The 16,488-nt window shown below is 41.3% G+C and overlaps 1 protein-coding gene across 1 annotated transcript in view; it reads right to left on the bottom strand.

The window, feature by feature from the left end:
- Positions 1-16,488, bottom strand: part of SVEP1 (sushi, von Willebrand factor type A, EGF and pentraxin domain containing 1) — a 598,519-nt gene that overhangs the window by 324,924 nt on the left and 257,107 nt on the right. The gene's annotated exons all lie outside the window — the stretch shown is intronic.

Below are 16,488 nucleotides of genomic sequence, written 5' to 3'. Positions count from 1 at the left end.
CATGAAAGAGTAGTGAAGTCATCCTGAACCCCCCCAAAATGGGCAAATAAGATTGTCAGACAGTGTAGAAAGGCTTTTAATGGCGAGAAGCACAGTATTGTAGCCAGGTAAATGCTGTCAAATGGTTGATTTTTGCAACTTTTATAAATGATGGAAAAATGACAGTGTACGAGTGAATAAAAAAAAAGTCTAGAGCATTTTGAGGTACATTAAAGTGTCCCTATACTAATTTTAAGTGAGTACTGTGTATACAAGTTTGAAAAAAGCACAAAAAACCCCAAAAAACACAACTGTCGTATGGGAGTTCAGAAACTCTTTTCCATCAATACAACTCCACAGCATACAGCATCATTTAACCCATTTTCCTGGTTTTTAGAGAAAATCACCTGAAAAATGAGTCTTTATTAGCTATATTTTTCTAATTAAGAACATCTAAATTCAGTATTAATCAGCAAGAGTGGTATCTCAAGTGTATTGCACTGTGAACCATGGCTATCTTAACTTGTAGGCACACTTGGCAGCCGCCCATCACCCCACAATTTTTAGGGACTTCGAGCAGAGGCAGATGGTGGTCACACAATCAGGACACCCAGGCAGTATTCTCTACCGGCCTCCCATCCTGTAACCGGATTAAGACCCCACAGGGCCCTAGTCAATATACATAGGGGTCCCATATTAATGTATATATAAATACATACAGTATATATATATCTCCGTGGCGAGTACCTTATTTTATTTTACTGAAAGAATGCTGCCGAAAATAAGGTAATCTAGTTATACAACAAGATCATTTAAAAGACATTCAAAAATAATTAAATCAAGTTGTGACAATTCAAAGACAATATATTGGCATTCAATAAGACTAAACCACTCGACAGCTCACATCACACCGGGTGACTCAATGTGGGCTCCGGCCTGGTTCAAGACAGCGGTTAATAACAATTTCAATTCGTAATCAATCTAATCACAGATATAGAAGCAGCAATTAATGCAATTTTCAAAAAAGACAAAAAGAGTATGATGTTCAAAAAGATCAAAACGCAATTTGCACAAATCGATTGAAGTCAGTAAGACTATGCTCACTTTACTTTTAATATCCCTACATACAGTCCCACTGTTCACCGCCAAAAGTGTTGGAGATAGATCCCAAAGTGTCTCAGTTTTGCATCGGGACCTGAGGATTTAAATGTACTTGTTGCACAATGGTATGGTACCTTCTCAAAGAAACATAGAATCTGTGATCTAAGAGCTGACTCTCTGTAGACTGTCACTATAATCCAAATGAGCAGAGTTCCTGTAAAAAATGTGCTTTCAGTTTCCAACTTAGCAAAGTGTCTTTCTATGATTCCTCAAAGTCACAAATATCTCTGTACTGACCGTGCTGTCTATGGACAGGGATTAATCTGTGGCAAATATCTGTATTAGGCCTCCAGGCTCTCTTCTCAATTGAGTAGCTGGGCGGTGTGTGTCCGTCAGAAGGAATGGGGTTTAACACTCAACGTCTTGTGGTTTAAATGATTATCAAAGTATCGGTAACTCACTCAGACTCTCAGAGGTCCATCAGACTCATGCCTATCTCCACATGGCGTCTGCAGTCTCCTCAAAATGGCTGCAGCGCCCACGCCTATGCATAGTCCTTGCGGATCTGGTCCCCGGCTGCGGCATCTCATGCTGACTCTCCCGGCTCTCACAATTCTCCAGCAAGCACCCTGCTGCCTTATTTCTGCAGTGCGTCTCACAACCACCTTGCGTGACCACCCGACTCTCCAGTTCACTGCTCCACTCTGCACACGTCTGCTCTCTGCAATGACTCCACCTCATCAACCCACGGGACCACTTCTTCCGACAAGGATCTACTTACTCCTCAATCTCCATCCAATCAAATCTTGCCACCTCACCTCTAGAACATGTGACCGCGCTCTGGTCCACTCTATTAACTCTCGCTGTGCCAGTAAGATGTCTTTAAAGTTAGCAAACACTGTTTTTTGCAATTAAAGGAGCATACACATTTTTTGTGGGGTGCCACGCTAGTGCACAATCACAATGTACAATCACAGCCACTGGGATGTGCATGCATCTGCATATGTACAGGCTGTTAGTGAGAGATTCAGAGGTACCATCTCTATAACAAAAAAATCAAAATAGTAGCTCATAGGCTATTAAGGGCTACCGCGATATGAATATATCTCCAGTATCTGCTGCAGTCCCCTGTACATACAGCCTGGGGATACTTAATACTTGCGGGTACACCCTGATAAAAGCTATTTGGGGGGTATTTCCTGCAAAATTATTATGATAAATATGCCCCATTACCTATAGCAGCATTTCATTTTCATCTACTACTGTATCTCCAAATTATACCTAATACAAACTAAAAAAAGTTGTTGTTGTTGTTGTTTTTTAAATAAACACCTTTAGATGAAATGTTGCTTTAGATAACAAAGCAACATTCCATCAGAGAAACATGCACTTGAGAAGTCAAGTTACATTTTTGGAACTCAATTTAACTTCACCAAGTTCTTTACGGAGGCTGACTTGAAGGGGTTGGGTACGAAATCCCGCTAATTTCCTCAATCGAGATTCCGAATAGACATAACCAGGGGTGCAATCATAGGAGCAGTACAATTAATACAGGCCAAAACCAACACCCAAAAGCTATACACTCCGAGGCAAGCCCAAAACAAAACCAAACTCGACTATCAGGTAAGTCACACAGCAGGTAGGTGGTGGCTCCATAGAGGACAATGATAGAAAGAGGCATCTGCTATAATCTTTGTGTCACATTAAAGTGGATTTGTTGGTAACTAACACACTGGGTGGCATCTCTGATACATCACATGATCTGTCCCCAATCCTCATCAGTGAGAATACTCAAATCTACTCCATTTTTTAGATTCAAGTGCAAAAACTAAGATCACAATGAAGAAATAAAACATAAAGAGCTCAATTTGAGATCTGAAGCTACTGTTTTACTCATTTCACCGTAGGTATTTAAAAGCTGGGAGCACAATACTACAAAAACGCACAGACTGAGGTTACAAAGGTAGATCTAAAAATAATGAATTCTTCCCAACCATACTGATTTGGTGGCACAGTAACTATTTAAGGGCTCAGTCATCTCTCATCGTCATTATCAGAACTACATTCCCCGGATCATAGCTATTGAGGAGGTATGTCCCATTCACAGCTGATGTGCGTATTTTCCATTGGTGCTGATGGCAGTGAAAAGTGTGACATAAGGGGCAAATGAGTCACCCTAATGCTTTGCAGCCGTGGTTATGTGCCCGGTCCCAATACTCTCTCTTGTAATGTTTGGGGATATGCAGTTTGATCCAGCACCTATGTATGTCTGAGATTGATAAAGAGGAGCATTTGTGACTTTTGCACTGGCAGAAAATTACTAGGGTGTGGTTCATAGGGTCGACCACACTTAGGTCGACAGTATCTAGGTCAACCACTATTGGTCGACAGTAACTAAGTCGATACCCAAAACAGGTTGACACAAGCATTATGTCTACCTGAGCAAGGTAGACATGGCAAAAGGTTGACATGAGTTTTTTTTATTTTTTAAATGTGTTGTTTTCTTCCTAGGGTGACTGGGAACCCCAATTAGTGCACCGCGTCCCCTTGCATGGCTCCCTTCGCTCGCCTTGCTCGAGCAAGTTGCCTCGCTCTGCTGCCGCTGAGTTCGGCACAGGTTACCGTTCCCAATTGTAGTCTACGTGGATCGTAAAGTATGAAAAAGTACAAAAAAATAAAAAAACATGAAAAACTGATGTCGACCTTTTGTCATGGCGACCTAGAACACGTCAGTTTAGTGACCATGTTGACCTAGAAACCCTGTCGACCTAATGCATGTCGACCAATAGTAGTCGACCTACTTACTGTCGACATAAGTGTGGTTGACCTAGAGACCGGATACCAATTACTACAGAGGTACATTACCATGATTTTTTGGGAGCAATTCAATTAAGGCCCCTTTTTTTGGCACAAAAAAAAACTCCAAGTTCCGAGACAATACACATAGGATCCAAGATATTGTAAGTTAGCGATTTCATGTGTTTACAAGAAAAAACGTATCTGGTATTTTGTTTACATGGTTGATCAAGGTTTCTTATACATAGCAATGTTTCACAGTATTAATATAAAATGCAGGATTAATTATTATTTTTTCATTAAACCATTCATGCAAAAAAGAAAAAAAAGGGTTTAAAAAAAAACAATTTGTTTATATTATTTATTTTTTATGTTTTCTTTTCCAACCCTACTATAAGTTTTGTCATGGAATGGGTTATAAGGGTGTTCTTATCTGTTTAATTGGTATTTCCACTTTCCAGTATTTTCTAATAAAACTATAGCTAGAAGGAGGATAATGTGGCTTGTTACACAGCGCCAGTACAAGGCTTCATCCTACTTATAATACTGCATGCAGTGATAATGATTCCTAAAATGCCATGTCAAAATGAAATATATCAGGAGCATGGTCCTATTAGCCTGGCAGGCTCAGCTACACAACATGCTATGACTATAAAAATAGCATATTAATCACGTTGCTAGAAATGCCAGCAATGTATAATTTTACTTATTTATTTCAGTTATACAAAGTAGAAACCACAAACGAGGCAAATATGTGTTTCCTGGCCAATTAAGAATTGGGTCATTTTCTGCATTCCAAATAAAACAAGTAAAAAAATCGCTGTCTCGTGTGCAGGCTCTAGTGACATCAGACATACCAGAAAAGGAACTGATTAAGCGACTCAATAGATGATATTATGCAATGAAACCATGTAAATCCACTTGTGTGTTAAAGCAGCATTTACAAATATTGGGGGTCATTCCGAGTTGATCGCTCGCTGCCGATTTTCGCAGCGCAGCGATCAGGTGAAAAAACTGCATTTCTGCGCATGTGCATGCTCCGCAATGCACACGCGCGACATACGGGAACAAAGCTCTTTGTGGTATTGCTCAGGTTCTAGCGAACTTTTCCTTCGCACTGGCGGTCGCAAGAAGATTGACAGGAAGGGGGAGTTACTGGGTGTCAACTGACCGTTTTCAGGGAGTGTTTGTAAAAATGCAGGCGTGTCTGAAAAAATGCAGGCGTGGCTGGGCGTTTGCAGGGCGGGTGTGTAACGTCAAATCCGAACACGAATATGCTGAAGTGATCGCAAGCGCTGAGTAGGTTCAGAGCTACTCTGAAACTGCACAAACTGTTTTTGCGGAGCTCGGCTGCACATGCTTTCGTACTTTTGCTAAGCTAAAATACACTCCCCTGTGGGCGGTGGCATAGCGTTTGCACGGCTGCTAAAACTAGCTAGCGAGCGATCAACTCGGAATGACCCCCATGATCCAGTTATGAATGGGCAATGCTATAGGTTACAAATCAAGGCCCCTACTGTACATATTTGGAGCAATTGATGAATAACATGTTTTTTTAAGCTGATACACTTTAGTTGTTAAATAAAAAAATGCTCAGATCTTTTCTTTACATACAGTATGTCTGGAATATGTTAAATCGACATTATCAGGTGTAAATATATTCTAGGATTAAGCAGACTTCCTACTGATAACTGCACTCTGGCCTCTGTCTAGTAGTTGATAAAATGGTCCCATATACAGTATACAGTACAAATGGCTTGTTAGAAGGAGCTGCTGGAAAGGGATTGAATGCACCATCACCATTCATGAGTAATAATGAGCAAAACAATTCATCAAGCTGCAAGCCTGCATGATTTTCTGACCCTACAAATATTTTCATAAATTGCGATCTGCTTTACAAAACAATTCTGCACAGAGGAGCCAGAGAAAATGAAGAGATTCATCATATCAAACTGCCTTTTTATTGTTCCCTACAGACAGGGAAGTATTGTGGTGCTATATTTCTTACAAGTACCACTCAAGGCCTGCAAGGGTATCTGGATGATAGGTCATCAGTCAAAAGATCAACAGTCAATAGGTCAACACCATATTGTCGATATGGTCAAAAGTTCAATTGGTCGACATGACAATGGTCGACACAAGTTTTTTAGGGGGGTTTTTTTTTCGCTTTTTTTTCCCACATGGACAACTATCGAGAGCAGTAACCTGTGCCAAGCACAGAGGTAGTGGAGCAAGGCACCTTGCCTGAAGTTTTGCAAGCAACGCGTTGAACTAATTGGGGTTTTATGTGCTGAAAAATACAATTTGACACCCAAAAATCATAACTAATGTGTGTTAACATTTTCATGTGTCGACCATCTCCGCGTTGTCTTTTTCACATGTTGGCCTTGTGCATGTCGACGAGTTGGTGTTGGCCTCTTTACTGTTGACCTTTTGAACCACACCCGCCTCCAAGTAACCCTTACAGCCTGGATTCAAAAACCAACAAATGACCTTAATGATTAATGTAGCTGAGAAAACGATATTACTACACTGGATTTTTCCCACTTCTCCTTCCATTAGGTGTAGTAAAAAATGTTTGAAATTATATACTTTGAAAGATGGATGTCCTCCTAAATATTGAGGTTGGAGTAAAGATATGTTCTTATCAAACTCGAGGACTATATGTTAACTTTCTTCCTGACACAAGCTATATCTAATGAGAGTCTAGTACCTGTTAAGACAAATTTTGTCATGCATGTGATATTTACAGTATACTGTAACTAATGCTCACTTCCATATACTTCTTACATTCCACCAATCATTTATTCCCACTGCATACCTTCTGTTTTGCTTTGGCTTCCCTTGCCCTAACCATCTTCAGATGCACTGAATGACCTAATAGTTGTACTGTTCTATTACTGCTTATCTGGAAACTGACCTACAGCATTATTACATGGTACCGATTAATAGTTTTAGTGTATTCTCACCAGTCATAGCCTGGTTTTCTGGGTTTCTTTTATTTTATGTTACTGCATTTTGGGTGCTTTTTACATACCATTATAAGAGTAGGTAATTGAGAATACTGTGCACTGTATATTATATGTGATGATGTCCATCATAGCTACTGATTAGATTACCTTGTGTCATGTTATTGACAACTACAAATAAAAAAAGGACAACATTTGTTTATATTGCATAATGTTACACTATATATTACATTGTACAATAACTAGCAAAATCACATGGGACCTGGCACATGGAGAGGCACTGTTTGGTGTGACTGCAGAAATAATATATGAGGACACATCTGTGGCATCAAGAAAAATCTGATATCCACGATTAGTAATCTACATTCAGGCTATAGCTACAGGCTTATTGCACTTCTACCTTATATTTGGATAGAGACACAGGGCTTATTCAGGTTTGTTAGCAAACCAAAAAAGTTTGCAATTGGGCAAAACCATGTGCACTGCAGGGGGGGCAGATGTAACGTACAGAGAGAATTAGATTTGGGTGGGGTGTGTTCAAACTGAAATCTAAATTGCAGTGTAAAAATAAAGCAGCCAGTATTTACCCTGCACAGAAACAAAATAACCCACCCAAATCTAACTCTCTCTGCAAATGTTATATCTGCCCCTCCCCCGCAGTGCAACATGGTTTTAGTTTTGTCCAATTGCCAACTTTTTGGTTTGCTATCCAACCTGGATAACCCTCACAATCCCTTAGTATCATACAATTATCTCTAATACTAAATATAATTAAATAACATCAATAAGACTAAGACAATTGTTTAACTCTATTATAAAGTCAATATTTGATCTTAGCATCTTTGACAAGGTTAATATACTCAACTTTTAATAATGCCCTAGTTTATTTTAGGACGCATAGTAGTGCCTTACTTAATGTTATGCCTCATAGTAGTGCCCTACTTCATGTTAATACACATTGGGGGTCATTCCAACCCGATCGCATGCTGCGCTTCGTCGCTGCCGTGCAATCGTGTCAGAACTACGCATGCGCTGTGGCTGCATTGCGCAGATGCGTCATTGCCCGGCGATGGAAACATGTAATTTTGCCACAAGGGGAAGGGGCATAACGATGGTGCCTATCTACAACATGGCTGCAAGTGCAAGCCAGGTGAGAGTGAGTGAATGTGTGTGTATACAGTATATGGACATATGTTTGTGTAATCATGTAGACATGGCCAACATGATTAAATGTAGGCATGTTATAGGGAGGATTGGTGGAATCAGATATATTACATACAACTTAGGGGCGCACCTCCAACCATTTATAATTATGAACTTGTATGTTGATAGGTTTGATGTTACTTCATATTGGTTAGTTAATATCTAAATCTCTCCAAATTACTTAGTAGACCTGTGCATTGTCCTTTTGGACTGGTTGTCTTCCCCATAAATGTAGGCATGGCCAACTCGTGGCTCTACAGCTATTGGAAACTACACTTCCCAGCATGCCCTGCCACAGTTTAAACATTCCATAATAGCAAAACTGTTTCAAAGCATGCTGGGATTTGTAGTTTTACAACAGGGAGCAACAGGTTGGCCAGTCCTGATGTATGTGTGACTTTGTGTGCAGGGCCAGATTAAGGCCTGTGGGGGCCCTCTATGTGTCCTGGCCCTGGGATGACCGCCCTTGTCGCCCCACAGTTAATCCAGCTATGTCTGTGTTTAATGTATGTGTGACTTATACATATGAGGTTTTGTTTTTTTAAAGAAAATTGTATTGGACATACTTTTAAATGTTCTTAATTTAATTTAAATCTAAAAAAACACAACACTTTCTGAGCAGTTTTTGGAAAGAATATTAATCAGTTAAGTGGTTAATGAACTGTAATAACTGACAGAAATAACCATTTTTCAGTGACCTGAAATTACTTTACAGAAATGGAGGTGGGAAGACACAAAATATTGTGTACCCAAAAGCGTTGTAATAGCAACATTGATAACAGAAGGAAAACTTATCTACCAATGTAAAATTGATTATAAAACTGAACAGAAATGAAAACTGGGGATTAGGGATGTGGCGATACCCCAAAAACAAAAACGACATTAGGCAGCCACCTCATGGGTGTGTTAGAAGAGCTGCTATGCTGCTAAGTATTTTTAATATGTTGATAGTTAAGGGCCCCATATACTACTGCGACATGTCCATCTGATATGTCGCAATCGATCGCTGGAGGTCACCACGGCAGCCTCCCGGGAGCTGTCCTTTTAGATACAATGTATCTTGGGCGATCCCAGCCACGCCTGCGGGGGCGGACTAGATTTAATGTGCAGCACATTCAATCTGGAGGATCCGATACGGTGCTCACAAGGCCGCGCATCGGATCGGATACACAGCCAAAATGCCCAATTTCACCCAATATATTGGGCTGAAATCGAGCATAGTCGTTCTCTGGCACAGGGCACAAAAAGTCTAGTTACAGCTCTGAAATGAACAGGCATATGCACTAATCATCATGAGCAACAGTTATGAAGTCCACTCACTGCCATGATTAATTTAAGTCATGAAATATGCCAAACAATGCCTTTTTTTTGCAGGGTACAATACGAAACTTTCATTTAATGAGAGAGGTGGTTTTGAAGTGTAAAGAGTTTGCACCATTTTATTAAACTTGGGGGCCTAATTCCCTCAATAAAAATTACAGTGCCAGTCCGATTCAATTAGCAGAGATTAACCCACGAGTTAATCCCCGAGGGTGTACGTTTCCTCGCAGCTTCAAGAACTGCAAGTAAAATCCAGAGAGCAAATGTGCATCGGGGTTAAACATGTAGGGAAAACCTGTTAATTCCACAGTTTACACAGAATTAATGAGTTTCTGCATATTAATTCCAGATTTTTGGCATGGGGAAAAGTTTATTTAATTGAATAGCCTTTTCTGAATGGGAAGGAAAACAAGCCAACGTATTGAATATGCCTCTAAAACTGCAACACTTATGCAACTCGACATTCAGGCCATAAAACACAGACGGTATCCGAGCTCTAGTTCGATCATGTAAAGGTCGACAGTCATTAGGTCGATTACTAATGGTCAACATAGACAAAAGGTCGACATGCATTAGTTCGACATAGACAAAAGATCAACATGGTTAATAAGTAGAAATGAAAAAGGTCGACGGTGCTTATGATCAACAGGTACAAAAGGTAGACAGGTGCAAATGGTCTAAACACATATGGTCAATATAGCTTTTTGGGGGATTTTTAGCATTTTAAACAAGTTTTCCATTCTTTACAATCCACGTGGACTATGATTAGGGATAGTATCGCAAGGGGACGCAGTACACAAATTTGGGTTCCACGTGCTGTTGTCTACATTTTTTCATGTCAACCTTTTTTTATGTGTCAGCCTTTTCATCCTGTCAACCTTTTGTCAGGTTGACCTTTTTATGTGTTGACCTTTTCACCCTGTCGACCTAATGCATGTTGACCAATAGTGGTTGACCTAATGACTGTAGACCTTCCTAATGTACATTTGGTGATCCATACCCACACAGACCATATTAAAGTACTTCGCTCTGGTTGCCTATTCCCCATTATCCTCTAAATGAGGGGGTATTAGGAGTCGACGTTATAGGTAAATAAACTTTATGGAAAAGATAAGAGGAAAACATAGGGAAACATAAGAAGCAATACAACATACTATAAACTACTTTAACCCCCAGTAAATTGTGTCAAATCTAGAATGGAAACAAAACAAAAAAAAATGCAGTGATACAAAAAATGTAAAACAAAACTTAAAAGGGTCTCACTCTGTATTTCTATATATGATGCTATTTTCAAGTGCCATTCAACTTTATTGGCTACGGTAAGGACATTTATACAGTGCACTGTTTACTGCCAGTAAGTATGTGTTCACAGCCGACAAGATGTAAAACATATGCTAACAAGCTACAGTAAACATTATCTATTGCCTGTGTTATGTTTCTTTAGTCTACACTTAAAATTATACATATGAATTTATTTTCCAGTGAATCCTCATAAAAACTGATATAAAAAAAAAAATAATTTAAAAATATCCAAAAACAACTGGAAATCTCTCAAGCCCGGGGGATTTGGCTTTAAAAATATATAGCCATTTTATCAGGATAATGTAATACTTTACGCATTATGTTGATTTAAAACTTTTCTTGCAATTACGGTATGAACCAATGTTGTCTGTAATAAGCTATGTATATTCATGGTGCTACTTTACCATTAGAAGGTTGTTTTATATGAATTTTTATATGACTTTAAAAAAGGTAATGGGGAAATATTACAGTAACTATTTTCTAAATCCAAATTTCATTAGCCCAATCACATTAAATAACAGTATCTACAGTCAGCTTAAAGTCTGGCCGTCATTATGGAATTTAGCTATGTACTGTGTACTGTTCACAGGAGTCTTTAGAGAATATAAGTAAAAATGGTAAAACCTGGAAATATATCTTCAAAGATAACACCTGCTTACTGCATGAGCATAGCCGAGGAACAAAGTAGCAGAACAGATAGAAATCAGATACCAGTGTTCCGCTTCCAGCTGAAAAGATACATAAATCTGCATAGTCTGAGAAATCATTTAAATTAAAATTCCAAATTATTTAAGTTCATAATGTCTCCAGGCCTAAAGGGTAATATGGCACATACTGCTCAGTTTATAAGCTAGGGTCACTGTAACACCCCCAAGTACAGAAAATCAATGTAGATTGTCTTTGTTATACAGATACAGTATGAACCATTCACACATTAATTCCACATCATTTATCTGTTCATTTCAACATTTAGGTGGTCATTCCGAGTTGTTCGCTCGCTAGCTGCTTTTAGCAGCCGTGCAAACGCTAAGACGCCACCCTCTGGGAGTGTATTTTAGCTTAGCAGAAGTGCGAACGAAAGGATCGCAGAGCGGCTACAAAATAATTTTGTGCAATTTCAGAGTAGCTCAAGACCTACTCCTAGCTTGTGATCACTTCAGACTATTCAGTTCCTGTTTTGACGTCACAAACACTCCCTGCGTTCGGCCAGCCACGCCTGTGTTTCCCCAGCCACGCCTGCGTTTTTCCGCACACTCCCTGAAAACGGTCAGTTGACACCCAGAAACGCCCTCTTCCTGTCAATCACTCTGCGGCCAGCAGTGCGACTGAAAAGCTACGCTAGACCTTGTGTGGAACTACATAATTCGTTGCAATAGTACGAAGTGCATGCGCATTGCGCCACATGCGCAGAAGTGCCGATTTTTTGACTGATCGCTGCGCTGTGACCGGAATCTGCTAGCGAACAACTCGGAATAACCCCCTTAGTACAACAGAGGGCAAGTATAAGGGCTAGGGAGTGTCAAAAACAAGGCAGATGCGGTAAGCTGCAACAAAGATATGTAGAACAGGACCAGAGCAGTCTTCTTTGCTATGTACACTGCGCCTATTATAAATACGCCAGTAGTCTGAAGGTGGGTGCACTCTAGATGAGTCGCTCCATAAGCAATATCGTCTAGTGTTTTCCCTACCCTCCAAGGCGATCGACCTAGTTCATACACACTGGACGATATCGTTAGCAATATCGCCCAGTGATGTCATGACGCCTGTACATGCAGTTTTGAACGATATGTCCAAATTGAGCTGCATGCACACCGACGAATGATAATGATGCGCGGGACCGCACATCGTTCATCATTTGTAGCATACACACTGTGCGATCGCTCAGAAAACTGAAAATGAGCGATATCATCTAAAATAAGATTATTTAAAAAAAAAACAACAAAGGATAAAATAAGGGCCGTGCAGTTTCTGTTGATGCATATATGAAAATATGCCATGTGTATGTGTGAAGACAGGATGAGACATTGAAAGTATGTCATCTTTGACATGGGTACAAAAACAACTAGTTCATCCACTGTCAAGGACATTTGGCTGATAAGGAATGTAGGGAATGGGGGGAGGGCTCAAACTAAACAGCATTGTTAGATTTAGGCAGGGCCAGAGCAAAGTGGTTAGGCACCCTAGGAAGAGCTTCAAACAATCTCCCCTGCTCCCTGTAATTCACTCTTTCCAGTCATAAATATAAACCTCAGCCACATGCTTTTCACCAACTCATGGGCACTGCAGGGCTGGATTAACAACAAGGCGGATGTAGCTGCAACTCAAGGCCCCCCCCATTGAAAATAAGCCCACAAGATCTCCTGCAAAAGATCTCCTGTTGACAGGAAGAAAAAAAAAAATCTGTCACTACAAACAGCTCAGCTGACTCACCTCCCAGAATCCCATTCACCCCCATCCCAAACCGTCCGGCCAAAGTCCTGAACACCCCAAGGACTGTCTGAAACCGCTATTCCTGAATTCGCCTGAGGTTCCGCTCTCAACTCATCCGAAGCTCTGCCCCAGACCCATCCGAGGCACACCCCCATACCACCTGAAGCTCCAGCCACAGACCCATCCGAGACTCCACCCCCTTGCTCATCCAATTAAATGCTTATGCTTACCATTCCCGCTGCTTCCAATCACAATAAAATGCTTCATGAAAGAGGGGAAGGATCTGGGGGAGGAGGCTGCTGTCTTTTATGAGAGCTGGGTACGTGGATGTCAGAGCTGAGTGGGGATGCAAAACTCTGTGAGTCGCAGTGCACACCAGGCCCTGTGGTCTCCTCTCCTCCTATTTAAGTAGTATCTGTGTCAGTAAATTTTGTGTTGTGTGTCTGTGTGTCAGCAAGTAGTGTCTGTCAGAAAGGGGTGTGTGTGCCAGTAAGTATATCTGTGTTTTGTGTGTCAGTAAGGGGTAGCTGTATAAGTAAGTTGTATCTGTGTCAGTTAGTAGTATCTGTTAGTATGTATGTGCCAATACGTGGTGTCTGTGTCGGTAAGTGGTGTCTTTGTCAGTAAGTGTATCTGTGTCTGTAAAGGGGTGTCTCGGTAAGTGGTATCTGTCATGTCCGTAAGTTGTATCTGAGTCAGTAAATGGTGTCAGTAAGTATGTATGTTCCAGTAAGTGGTGTGTGTGTGTGTGTGTGTGTGTGTGTGTGTGTGTGTGTGTGTGTGTGTGTGTGTGTCAGTATGTGTTTGTGTCAGGGGTGTCTGTGTTAGTAATATCTGTCAGTAAATGTGTTTGTGTCAGTAAAGGGTGTCTGTGTTGGTAAGGGGTGTCTGTATCGATAAGGGGTGTTTGTGTCAGCAAGTGTGCCTGTATCAGTGGATTGTGTCAGTAAGTGAAATCTGTCAGTAAGGTGGTGTCTTTGTCCAAAAGTGATATCTGACATTAAGCGGTGTTTGTGTCAGTAAGTGGTATCTTTGTCAGGAAGAGGTGAATATATAGGTAAGTGTCAGTAGTGAGTGTCAGTAAGTCTATATCAGTAGTTGGTGTGTGTCAATAAGTGTGTGTCAGTAAGGTGTGTCAGTAAGTGTGTCTATGTCAGTAAGTGGGTCTCTACCAGTGTTTTAGTGTCAGTAAGGGGTGGCTGTCGGTAAGCAGTGTCTGTCAGTACGTGTGTCTGTGTCAGTAAGAGGTGTCTGTGTCGGTAAGTGGTGTCTGTGTCAGTAAGTGTGTCCCAGGAGCCCTCAGTTCTCGGTCTGCTCTGTTGTGACCCCATCCCCTTTCCTCATCTGCATTGTATTGTCCCTATCTGCTATGTTTTACCTCATCATTGCTCCATTTTCTACCTACTTTGCATGTTGATACATCTCTTTGTATCATATGACGGTCACTGCAATGCTCTCTGTATTATATGGTGCTCACTGCAATGCTCTCTGTATTATATAGTCGTCACAACTTTTTCTTGCTATAGCACCACTATTAAGAGGTTAAAGGTAGGCACTAGATATGACCTCAATGGAAATAACCACACCCATGACAAAGGCCACACCTCCTATTTAGACCACACTGGTCACACCCCCACATCACTAGTCACACCACCGCATTGCTTGTCACACCTCCTCCAAAGGCACACAATAGGCCCTTCATACATTTCAGCTCCAGGCCCATGTGGACCTTACTCTGGAACTGGGTGTATTGGTGCACATGGGAGATTTCCCTGACAATCTGGCTAGTCTGACACAGATTACTTGTACTTTGTTTCAGAGGGTGGAAATGCAGAAAATGCGAGCAAAACTCAGAATATGCATACTTCGGACTTTTGGCTGCATTTCCATTTGTACCAAGCTCCAGAATGTGATACATTCCGGAGCCACTGGGTAACACCATCTTTATTGGCGTTACTCAATAGAAGCCTATGGACATCTGTTCACATTTCACCCTGAGAAGGATCCACAGTGTGCATGTGCAGAAGGAATCCCAGGTCCTAAACCCAGAAATCCTTCTATTGCAAAGGACATCTCTTATAGACAAAGCTGTCCTTTGTGATTTTAATCACATTTCTAACTATATACCACCGTTATTTACAATGGTATATACCCTATAAGTGTCGGAAGTATGGTATTGTGGATGTGATGCTTGGTACATCCCGCCCATTGGGGGTCATTCCGAGTTGATCGCTCGCTAGCTGTTTTTAGCAGCCGTGCAACTGGTAAGCCGCTGCCCTCTGGGAGTGTATCTTAGCTTAGCAGAAATGCGAACGAAAGGATCGCAGAGCGGCTGAGTTTCTGAGCAGTTCTGTGCAGTTTCTGAGTAGCTCCAGACCTACTCAGCGCTTGCGATCACTTCAGACAATTCAGTTCCGGATTTGACGTCACAAACACGCCCTGCGTTCGGCCAGCCACGCCTGCGTTTTTCCTGGCACGCCTGCGTTTTTTCGAACACTCCCTGAAAACGGTCAGTTGACACCCAGAAACGCCCTCTTCCTGTCAATCACTCTGCAGCCAGCAGTGCGACTGAAATGCTTCGCTAGACCTTGTGTAAAAATACATCGGCCATTGTGACAGTACATCGCACGTACGCACTGTGCTGCCTGCGCAGAAGTGCCGGTTTTTACCTTAATCGCAGCGAACATTTTTAGCTAACGATCAACTCGGAATGACCCCCATTGTCCCTAATTTAATTCTCTAGCACCATTAATACATTTGAGCCCAGCACCCACAAACTTTCCCAGTACTCATTAATACATTTACCTCCATGACCCATTAATACATTTACCTCTAAGACCAATTAATAAATGTACCTGCAGCACCCATTAATACCTTCACAGCCAGCACTCATTAATCCCTGCACACCCTGCACCCAATACATACACCCATTAAAACATAAACACCCAACACCCATTAATCCCCACTTAGCACCTATTAATTCTACCCCCCCTCTCCCCACATACACACACACACACACACACACACACACACACACACACACACACAACTCATTCCACTCCAAGAATCCCTTAAACAATTAATCCCCCAGGACCCATTAATCTACCGTTCTCACACAATAGCCATCCCACTGCCAGCACCCATTAGTAAATTCAACCCGAGCACCCCTTCCCAAGTACTCATTAATCAATTCATCCCAACAAAAATTATCAGAGGCTATTGAAAAATTAACTTGCCATGCTAGCTCCTTGTCCTATTATAGTCTGAGAGGTAAGAAGGAAGGAGAAGGAAGGGTATGGGGGCACCTTTCTCTCTGTCTGCTACACCAGGCATGAATGTCAGTGAGGGGACAGCCAGCCAGAGCAGGTGGAAAGAAGGAGTGCAGAGA

This window comes from Pseudophryne corroboree, chromosome 1 (genome assembly GCF_028390025.1).
Source record: "Pseudophryne corroboree isolate aPseCor3 chromosome 1, aPseCor3.hap2, whole genome shotgun sequence".
NCBI lineage: Eukaryota > Metazoa > Chordata > Amphibia > Anura > Myobatrachidae > Pseudophryne > Pseudophryne corroboree.
This window is presented reverse-complemented; position numbering and strand designations above follow the sequence as displayed.